The following is a 9,255-nucleotide window of genomic DNA, read 5'->3' as shown; positions in this document are numbered from 1 at the left end:
TTCTTGGTTCTGCTTCTGTCAATTCCACTGCCCCATTACTAACAGGGACTGAGACTGTTGATGCCACATCCGGACCCTCCTTTCCCTCCAGCCTCCCTCCCAGCTGTACAAGGACACTGGGTTCAGCCATCAGGTCCCTGAGGACATCCAGGAGAAGGTCATGACCCAAGGCCCTAAATTCATTGTCCTGCAAATGCCTTTGTCCAGGTCAGGGGCTGTCACAGGCTCAGAGTTTAGGGCCCAGATGTCTGAGACCATCATTGTACACCACTGTGCCCAGACCCTGCACCCCCGAGTAGCTGAGACTCTCCAAGGAGGGTGTTTATCACAGGTACAGGGAGGGAGGAATGGGGGAGAGGGGGTGGACAGACAAATGGGGTGAGTGGAGGAGGGGGAAATGCAATAATGGAAGAGAGACAGATGGATGGAAGGGAGGATGAATGATGGTGGATGGGCAGATGAATGCTGGCTGGTTAGATGGTTAACTGAGGAGGGAACAGCAGACAGCAAAATCAATGATGGACATGCAGAAATTTCACAATAGGAGACAGGGTTCAGGAGGTCTTCAAGTGGGCGCTATCACCATGAGGATCTGGGATGGTCTAGGAGAGTAATTACAGGGGCCAGAGTGAGCAGTGGATAGGGCATTTGCCTTGCACATGGGTAACCCGGGTTCAATCCCCAGCATCCTCTATAATCCCCTAAGCCCAAAGATCAACCCTGCCAGAACTCAGAGGACCATATATGATGACAGGATCGAACCCAATCCTTGGAACAGTGGGCTTAGGAGAAGAACATTCAAGTGTGATGGTCCCAGTGCAGGGAGGAAGAAAGACACTGGGTTCCTTCCAAGGTCTCCTTGGCACTGACAGGGGCAGGAGGTGCCCAGATAGGCTGTGCTGGGCCCCCTGCTCAGGGGAGGGTCCACAGGAAAGTGCCATTGACTCATGAGCTGGCACAGACCCAGCCAGAAACTGGGATCCAGGGAGTGGGAGGAGATAGGGAGGAAGGAGGAGCCTGAAACCATAAAAAAAAAAAAAGACAGAAGACAGTTATTGAACTATGTTTCCCTTGAAACCCCCCTCTCTTGTTTACTTTAAACGTTTTTGCCATACCTGGTGGTGCTCAGGGTTACACCTGGCCAGCTCGGAGACCATATGGATTCTGGGATCGAACCCTTATTGATCTTATCAAAATGCCCTAACCGCTATGCTCTGGCACTCTTGTGGACTTTTAAAATTTCTATTTCCCAGGAAGGAGGAAGCTTGAAAGCAAAAATGAGGCAAAAGAAAGAGACTGTGATTGACCCCCAAAGTACCCCTTTCATGCTGCTTTTATTTTTCTTGCTACTTTACCTCCTAAAAAAGTGCTAATTTAATGATACCCAGCTTTTCCTTGTGGGGAAGAAGGCCATGAAAAAAGGAGATTTCTGCAAGGTTGGCCTTGAATATAAAAGGAAGTCTCTGTTTAGAGACTTGTGTCCCTGTTGATATGAGTGTTGTGTCTGTAAACATTTCCATGGGATTATTACGTTATGACCCTACCCTGATTGGTGACTGTGCCCTACCCTAGGGTGTGACCTGGCATTCTGCTCCCACCCTAGGGTGGTACCTGATTATGATATATAAAAGCAAGGGTCTGTGGAAGGCTGGGGCTTTTGGCTGGAGCTGATTCTGGGGCTTTTGGCTTTAGTCTTGTCCTCTGAATAAAGCCGATATTTTCATTTGAAATATAGACCACAACCACCCAACGGCAATGATTTTCCTTAGAGCCAAACCAATTAGTTCAAAACAAGATGGAATAATCCACTTGACTAATATAGAACCAATGCGTATGGAAAAAAGTGGCACAATCCACATGACTAACCACAGAAACCATCTAATGGTCAGCAGAGGAAATTTCCAATAAAGCATTTCACTTACAGTTATTGAGGGTCCAGGTTCAGCCTGTTCGAGCGCCATTATGTTGCAATGAGCACAGGAGAAAGTCATCCAGGTCAAACGACCTGTCCAGGCTAACAGTGCCACAAGCATTGCAATTACTATCTTTACATACTTTTTGATTTAATGATGCCATGAGCAATGCTATGCTATCTTTACATGCTTCCTGATTTACTGATGCCATAGGCATTGTAACTGCTATTTCCCATACCATCCAAATCAATGATGCCATGTACCTTGTGACTGTGTCTCTGCATACCATCTTGTTGCTGTAATGTCTAAACTGTATTACCCACATTCTGTTTCCCATCTAAAGTTTGCCCTTAAAAGCCTTGTCCCTACCTTCAATAAACGAAGTCCATTGCTCTGACAACGCTTCCCTGGGAGTGGTCTGTGGCTCACACAGTCTTCTCTCTCTTTTCCGAGTATGGCCTGGAGGCCACGGGCTGGAAGAGATCCTTACCCACCCTTGCATTGGCCTTGTTGGGGGACCTGGTGCCAGAACCCTACACTCCCTGACATACTTCTGGGGAGCACAGGAATCAAGAACAGGGACCTCCCGAGAGATAGCTCAGCGGTGTTTGCCTTGCAAGCAGCCGATCCAGGACCAAAGGTGGTTGGTTCGAATCTCGGTGTCCCATATGGTCCCCCATGCCTGCCAGGAGCTATTTCTGAGCAGACAGCCAGGAGTAACCTCTGAGCAACGCCGGGTGTGGGCCAAAAACCAAAAAAAAAAAAAAAAAAAAGAACAGGGACCTGTGTATCTGGGCCTGTCCCACTTCATGCCTAATCACAATGTCAAATTCTGGTGACCTGCAAATAATTCACCTCTCTCTCTTACACACACACACACACACACACACACACACACACACACACACACACACACACACACACTCGCACACAAATATGCTCTTTGGGGCAAAACCACCACCTCCCACAAAACCCAGTAATATCCCTGCCAAGAGAGGCAGAAGAGAATGTTCTATGCGTTCCAGGCACGTGTTGTCTCAGGCCCAGAAATGGTTCTGCAGAAAGGCATCTTGATGGACCTTGAAAGGACAGTGATGGGTGCAGCTCCCAGGGAAAGGCCCCAGAATGTCTTCATGGCAACACCTCCCATTGCCCGCTGGGTCCTGGGGAGATGGCTGGGTGTTGTATATGAAATCATTTCCATAAGAGTATTCTTTGCCTGTTGTCCAGGTGTGGACGCTGTTGAGAGTCAAATAAATAGTTTGGGAGCGAGGTGTTCAGGTTTTTTGGCAGTTTACTGGCTGGCTCCAACTTTTTTACCCCTTTACCCTCCTGTCTGTGTGGATTATTTGCTGCGGATAAATATTACCAAGATCTCCCCCCCAAAAAGGGGATCAGGGGATGGGAATCAATTTATCATTCTGTGAGCTCTTTTAGGATACACAAATAAATAAAGGAGTAAACGGGACCCCACAAATGGCGCACGAACCTGCTGAACCTGGACCCTCAATAACTGTAAGTGAAATGCTTTATTGGAAATTTCCTCTGGAGACCCTTGGATGGCTTCTGTGGTTAATCACATTGATTGTGCCACCTTGTTTCAAACACATTGGTTCTGCATTAGTCAAGAGGATTATTCCATCTTGTTTTAAACCAATTGGTTTGGCGCTAGGGAAAATCATTGCCGTTGGATGGTTGTGGTCTATATTTCGAACAAAAATTTATACTCCAATACTTGCCTCTTCTGCATTGTCTTTATCCGTCATAGTTTGTGGAATTTCTGTGTTGGCTAATATTGTTATAGGTATTGGCTGGTGTTTAGGAAATAGAAAGTGTAGAAGCAGTGAAGTTAAAACCAGTATGGATAATAAGGAAATCTAGCCGATGAAAATCCAGACCAAGGTGCAGGCTGACGAATCCAGCCCCACCATCAAAAATATAGGCATTATTTTTTTCCTGCGAACACTACAACTGGGGAAAATAATTTAGAAACTCACAATCCAAATCCAAATCTTAACACTAATGACCAACCTCCGGTGCTAAGTCCACAAGTGAATCCTGATTCTGTTCACAGAATTGGATCACATAATAGTGCTGACTCAGACAATGAACCACATGCTCGAATTAAGGCACCTACTCCACATTTCAGGCCTCACAGCTCTATTCAGAGTAATTTTGTTAATCCAGCCTCAGTCTAGTTACACGGAGTAAATGTTTCAATCTATGAACCCCTTGAGATGGAAGATTGGTTTAAAAAAGCATGTAAAGATTTCGGTCCAACATCACCATACTGTGTAGAGTTACTAAAATTTTGGTGTCATAAATTACCTTGGAGTCTGTATGATTTAAAAAAAATTGCAGGGCTGGAGAGATAGCATTGGAGGTAAGGCATTTGCCTCAAATGCAGAAGGTCGGTGGTTCGAATCCCGGCAGCCCATATGGTCCCCTGAGCCTGCCAGGAGCGATTTCTGGGACTCAAGCCAGGAGTAACCCCTGAGCGCTGCCAGGTGTGACCCAAAAACAAAAAAACAAAAAAACAAAACAAAAAAAAATTGCTGACTTATGCCTGCCATCTAAACACAAACCGAATGGGAAATGTTTTATTCAGAAGGTATAAAATCCAAATTATATAGCCAGGATGGAACAAAAAAAGAAGTGGCAGGGGTCAACCTCTTGTATGAATTATTGATGGCAGAAAATCAATATGCAGATGTCCAGGCACAAGCTGCTTTACCTAAAGAAATCTTAAAAATAATTAAGGATGGGCCCGGAGAAATAGCACAGCGGCATTTGCCTTGCAAGCAGCCGATCCAGGACCAAAGGTGGTTGGTTCGAATCCCCGGTGTCCCACATGGTCCTCCGTGCCTGCCAGGAGCTATTTCTGAGCAGACAGCCAGGAGTAACCCCTGAGCATCGCCGGGTGTGGCCCAAAAATAAACAAATAATAATAATAATAATTAAGGATATTGCATTGTCTTCACGGGAAAAAATTGATACTAACAGCACTGGTGAAGGAACCTTTTTAAAAATTACCCAAGATCCCCATGAGCTGTATGTAGAGTTTGTGGGTACATTTAAAGATGCTCTGAAAATACAAATCAAAAATGAGGAGTTGAGAAAATACCTAGAAAAATGTCTGGCTTATTATAATGCAAATTTGGCCTACAAATTAGTATTGGCTCCTTTATAGAAAAAGGCAGATTTGAATGATTTTTTGTATGCCTGTTGAAATATCTATGATATGCCCCAACCCCCGTCACACTTGAACTTGGTACAAACCTTCACAATTACCAAGGGAATGATGCCTTTCTTCTACTGGGGATAAAGCACTTTCAGGAAACCAGGGCTTTGCCCAAAATGCAGAAAAGGCAACACTGGGCGAAAGACTGCAGATCCGGAAACCTCGTTGATAATAATCTGAGGAGAGGTTTCAACACAATCCCCCGGAGGCAAATCAACTGCTACCATTGTGGAAAACATGGGCCTGTCAAAAGAAATTGCCGACTTCTTTTAAATTCAGCTCTTTAGAACCCACATTGATGCAGGGAAATGCCCACAGGGCCTCTTCCAAATCAGGGGCAAAGCCCTCAGACAATAATTCTTCCCAACCAAGCCCAAGGAAATTCATCACAATTAGGGAATTAATTCACGCTACAAGGTCTGGGAGTGCTGGATTGGACATAGTATGCCCAGAGGACATTACAGTTTACCAGGAGCATGCCCTCATATATTTAAAAACTGGCATTGTGGGCCCAGCACCCCCAGATACTATGGATTAGATTCTTGGCAGAGGTTCCCTCAACATAAAGGGTATATCAATAACCACTGGTGTCTTTGACTCAGATTCAATGGGAGAAATCATTGTAGTTATTACCGTACCAGTTACATGGACCTTTAAAAAAGGGAATGCGATTGCCCAAATCGTGATAGTACGTTATGTCAAATGTGGAATTCAGATAAGAAAAGAATTGGAGGTTTTGGAAACACAAATCCTGAAAAACACAACTTATCATCAGTGTCAAACCATTATGGTAAAGTTCACTAAGGACACTGTACTTTATACTGTAAAATTGCCACAAGACAACACTGGATCAATTTTGATGACAAGAAGATAAAAAAAGTCCCTAAGACATTGGTGAAATCCACAGCAGCATACATCCTGTTTTATACTTCTCAGAGATCTACAATGAATGCCAGATAGTCATTTCATTTATTTGTCAATTGTTATTAGTGCTTTATGGTTCTTTTCACAGGTATGATCGCTGAATAGGATGAAAATGATGGATCCCTTAGAAATAACTACACAGAGAACTACCATAATCATGTCAATGAATGAGGGAACTGGAAAGCCTGTCTGGAGTACAGGTGGGGGTGGGGTGGGGTGGAGGGAGATTTGGGACATTGGTGGTGGGAATGTTGCCCTGGTGAAGGGGGTGTTCTTTACATGACTGAAACCTAATCACAATCATATTTGTAATCAAGATGTTTAAATAAAGAAAAAAAAAGGAAAAAAAAAGAAAATGATGGATCCCCATTGCGTTTGCTTGTATGGTGCATTTATGTCTTCATTTCAGTATTGCTCTAGGTCACAATTAATCAGGAAATTTTACAATATAATTAGTATTACTCAAGGCTCACCTGAGAGAAAAATCCCTCATCATATTAAAGTTGTTATATGACAATGTATTGAGATATACTTATTTGACGACTTTCATTCTTTTTTTTTTTTTTTTTTTTTGTGGTTTTTGGGTCACACCCGGCAGTGCTCAGGGGTTACTTCTGGCTCCATGCTCAGAAATTGCTCCTGGCAGGCACGGGGGACCATATGGGACGCTGGGATTCGAACCGATGACCTCTTGCATGAAAGGCAAACGCCTTACCTCCATGCTATCTCTCCAGCCCCGACTTTCATTCTTTCTTTCTAACATCATTTTCTTATTTCCCTCAATTTAGGCTTCAAGACGGAAGTGAATTCATAATTTTGACATAACAATACTTTTTAGGTGGACTCTCTTCACAGTGCTCATTATCTATGATTGACTACTATAGAATTACTGTTCTATACTTGTATTAGTTTTTCATGGTCGTATTGTGCATGAAATTTTCTTCAGATTTGCTCTACTCTGCCTTAAAAAATATATATATATATACTGGGAGTGGGCAGGGCTTCAGCTAAAGTTATTAAAAAGAGGTGCGCTGGAAAAAATATTTTTTGTGAATCTGAAGTTACTCATCTAAACAATTTGCTGGCTATTGTAAAGCGCTTTTTGTTGATTCAGCTGAATTTTTTCTTTTGCTCTATTTTGGATACTTTTCAACAAATATTTTTTGGTAAGTATGAGTGAGTGTTATGGCCATATATATATATATATATGAGCGGTAACGCTCAGGGGTTACTACTGGCTGTGAGCTCAGAAGTTGCTCCTGGCTTGGGGGACCATATGGGACACCTGGGGATCGAACTGTGGTCTGTCCAAGGCTAGCGCAGGCAAGGCAGGCACCTTACCTCTAGCGCCACCGCCCGGCCCATGGCCATATTTTTTGTGAAGTCTGTATATGTATGTCTTGTTATGTGTCTGTCTGTTTTGCATATTTTGTATATAGTTCCCTTTTCCTAACTTTATCTTCCCCAATTTATTCTTATCCTTCCCTCCCTCCTGTAGTCCTTAACATTCAATTTTCAGGAATCCTTTCACGTGTACAAATCATGTTCTTCACCCACAACTACAAGCCTCCTGATCTTGGCCTGAGGAAGAAATTCTTGACTGTTGGAGTTTTGTACCCTGTACCAAGCTGCAACCCGCTTCTCCAGACTCATCAAGTGTCTTTGGTTAGACATTTTGGAGTTCCAGACTCCTTATCTTTACAGATTGGTATTGGACTCTGTAGACATTTCACCTTTTGTATTTTTCTTATAATTGTAATCCTTTGAATTTATGTTTTTTTTTTTTCCCCAGGAGTTCAGAGCTTTATTGCAGCTGCCTTCAGAAGTGAGTGAGTGTGCCCCATCGCCCCCTTTCCAGCTCTGGACAGATGAGGGTTCCGATAGATATCTCAGTCCACATCGGCTCTCCGGCTGGTCTTGATGGAAGCGTTTATTCTCTTCTGTCTCAGCCTCTCCCGGTTCATATTCTCCACCCTGGCCTTGTGCAGGGCAGCACTCTCTTGGGACGGCTCCGGGGCCGGCCGACTGGCTTCGGCAATCATGTCTCGTATTTTCTGGAGGCACTGGGCCAGATTGCGGAACTGGTAGCGGCTGCATTAGGAGGTGAGAATCAACTCGCCTGCCTTGTTGATTTTATTTCTGTGCCTTAGGGCTATCTGCTGTCTCACAGGCTCTGCAATCCATTCAGCGCTTGCAAGGTGGAACCTGACTTCAGCCTTTGAATTCACTTTGTTTACGTTCTGGCCCCCAGGACCACTGCTCCGACTGTAGGATATCATCAAGCGATCTAGAGGAATGTCACTGCTGGCTTGCTTGGCCTCATTCGGGATCCTCCAGGCGGTGTCGGAGCCCCGGGACTCGGGGTAGAGCTTGTCCAGGCTGTAGATGCTCTTGAACTCGGTGCCGTCTACCCGCCTGTGCAATGCCCGGTGCGATGGCAGCCATGCCCCGACTCTGCGCAGGCTCCAGCGAAGACTGCAGGCGGCTGCCATCTTGGCGTCTCGGACTACTTCCGGGTCACTTCCGGTGTCTGAATTTATGTTTGATGCTACACTTCTTTTGACTATTGTAATTAATATTTTTTCCATTTGAGTTTTTAATTTTAAGACTTGATATATTACAATAGGGTTTTGCTTTCTTTGCTTTAGGTTAGTGGGTTGGATATTGTTGTCAATAATTTCCTAAATGATATTTTTGTCTGTTTTCGTTTTTTTTTTTTTTTTTTTTTTTTTTTTGCGTGGGCGCATTATAGGGAAAAATAGTAGGTTCAAAAGGAGATTCTTTTTTTTTTTTTTTTTTTTGGTTTTTTTTTGAGCCACAACCGGCGGTGCTCAGGGGTTACTCCTGGCTGTCTGCTCAGAAATAGCTCCTGGCAGGCACGGGGGACCATATGGGACACCGGGATTCGAACCAACCACCTTAGGTCCTGGATTGGCTGCTTGCAAGGCAAACACCGCTGTACTATCTCTCTGGCCCCTCAAAAGGATGTTCTATCTATTTTGGATGGACCCTCAAGTTGTTGTTGTTGTTGTTGTTTATACAGGGAGGTTCTCTGCCTTAAACATTTTGTTTTGGTTTGTGACTTAAGCTCCCGTCTATAAATAATCGGCTGTACTTGGCCGTACATCAATTTCGGATTTTCTATGGACTTCTGCCTGAAGTAAGAACTTGGATTAA

At 44.1% G+C, this 9,255-nt stretch overlaps 1 pseudogene; it reads right to left on the bottom strand.

Annotated features, from left to right (window-relative positions):
• Positions 1-226: 226 nt before the first annotated feature.
• Positions 227-8,586, bottom strand: LOC126028573 (peptidyl-tRNA hydrolase ICT1, mitochondrial-like; annotated as a pseudogene).
• Positions 8,587-9,255: the final 669 nt, after the last annotated feature.

Source organism: Suncus etruscus, chromosome 14, assembly GCF_024139225.1.
Source record: "Suncus etruscus isolate mSunEtr1 chromosome 14, mSunEtr1.pri.cur, whole genome shotgun sequence".
Classification (NCBI taxonomy): domain Eukaryota; kingdom Metazoa; phylum Chordata; class Mammalia; order Eulipotyphla; family Soricidae; genus Suncus; species Suncus etruscus.
This window is presented reverse-complemented; position numbering and strand designations above follow the sequence as displayed.